This window comes from Odontomachus brunneus, unplaced genomic scaffold (assembly GCF_010583005.1).
Source record: "Odontomachus brunneus isolate Ranch 3 - 2012 unplaced genomic scaffold, Obru_v1 Obru_scaffold_100, whole genome shotgun sequence".
NCBI lineage: Eukaryota > Metazoa > Arthropoda > Insecta > Hymenoptera > Formicidae > Odontomachus > Odontomachus brunneus.
In genome coordinates, this window is record NW_022639550.1 from 170,321 (window position 1) to 172,160 (window position 1,840).

The 1,840-nt window shown below is 54.1% G+C and overlaps 1 protein-coding gene across 8 annotated transcripts in view; it reads right to left on the reverse strand.

Annotated features, from left to right (window-relative positions):
• Positions 1-1,840, reverse strand: part of LOC116848778 — a 172,969-nt gene that overhangs the window by 18,958 nt on the left and 152,171 nt on the right. The window contains exon 1 of one of the 8 annotated variants that reach the window (XM_032825246.1): positions 86-247. The exons of the other annotated variants lie outside the window; for them this stretch is intronic. The gene's annotated coding sequence lies outside the window, so the exon portion shown is untranslated. Of the gene's footprint in view, positions 1-85; positions 248-1,840 lie in introns of those variants that run through there. 8 annotated transcript variants of the gene reach the window in all.

Below are 1,840 nucleotides of genomic sequence, written 5' to 3' on the forward strand. Positions count from 1 at the left end.
CTCCGTCCGCCTCGTCTATTAGCGTGCGCGAGCGTGCGCACACACCAACGCATTTTCAGTCCTCCCTCCTTGTTCTTTCACCCACCTCGTACTCGTCGTCTCTGTTCGATCAAGGCACACCTATATAGCGTGTTTCGCGTCCTCACCCCGTCCTCTTCTCTCCGTAGCTTTCATCTCGCTCCCACGTTCGCTCCTCCGCTCGGATACTGTCAGAGTCACTTGCACACACCAGTCCTGCCACCTCCCACCCATCCCTCCCGTCTATCTCCGTCCTTGGCCATCGTGCGTGCACGCACATCGTCCATCTCCGTCGATCGCCAGTGTATACACGCGAGCTCTCCCTCTCCTCGTAGCGAGCAAACACGAATACGCGCGCGCGCGCGCGCGAGAGAGAGTTGCGGCAGGAGGTGCAGAGAGGATAGGCGAGAGCGAGAAGGAAAGAAGATGAGGAAGAGAGAGGGGGAGGGAGAAAGAGAGAAATAGAGAGGAGGAGGTAAAAGACGAAGAGAGAGAAATAGAGAGAGAGAGCGAGAGAGAGAAGGCACTATCCAACCCGCCTGGCGCACCATGAGCTTTTCTTGTATTCTATTGATTTTTCCAAAAGTTCGCGTGGTGGGAGCCTGGCAGTCTGTAGTGCGCGAGCTTGACGGCCCAGTGTGTACCCGTGGAGTGCACACGTGTGTGGGTGGTGTGCGCGTGTGTATGCACGGATATACGTGTGTATGTACGTGTGCGTGTACGAGAGGGCTTCGACGATCTCACTACCTTCGTCACTCCGACGAGATCCCTCTCCTTCTCGTGCTAGTCTTGCCCCCCTCGCCATGCAGGTATTCTCTTTCTCTCTTCCTCCAAAGTCGCGTCATCCTTCTCCGACACACATCGTTCTACACACCCGGTAGATCTCTCTCGATCCCTTTCTCTTCCTCCCACGCGTGTCCTCCCTTCAACATTGCCCTCCCTTCTTCCTCCTCTACCTCTAGCAACAACACCACCACCAACACTACCACCACCAACACTACCACCACCACCGCCACCACTACCTCCTCCTTCTCCTCCCTGACCGTTACGTCCATCTCGCTCGCTCCCCCTTCCCCTTCGCTCTCTCGCTCCCTCCTCTTTTCGAGGCAACCTGGTCGCGCGCACACTCCCACACACGCGCACGCAACGTGCACACGAACGCGTCGCTCCAGGCAGGAGCGTGTCAAGAGGTTTTGGCTTTGACATCTTTGAGAGGGAGGAGCGCGATTCGCCCGGCGTGTAGAATCTCCTCGCCTCGGCTTTCTGAAGACCGTTTCGGAAATCTGTCGGGCGTATTCGGCGAAATTTCAGCGATATTCAGCGTTTCGCGTTGAACGCGAAACGGCGTGGAATTCGGCGCAAGCTGAATTCTCGCGTTGTTCCTTGTGGAACAGTCGTGTGCAACGGAGATAACAGGACGTATTCGTTCGCGATACCTCTAGTATCCGTGAAGTCTCACTTACTTACTTGTTACAGGTATCGATCAATTACGTAACGACAAGAAAGAGAAAAAAAAAAGAGAGACGAGAGTCCAGCGCGCGACGGATGGAGTTTGTTGTATTGGAACTTCAAACAGAGAAATATGGAATTTGAAAGGAAAACTCTCGACGGACGTTATTTTGGCGGAAACGGAAGCGAAGTCCGAAAGTAAACAAACTTCGTGAAACACGCGAGAGATACGTTCTTGTTTGCCTGCACTTTTTACACTTTTCGTGCTTAAAACGAGACAGGTATAACACGCGCGCGAGCGTGCGCTTGCACCGACGAAGACAGCCAAAGAGAGACAGAGAGAGAGAGAGAGAGAGAGAGAGAGAGAGAGAGA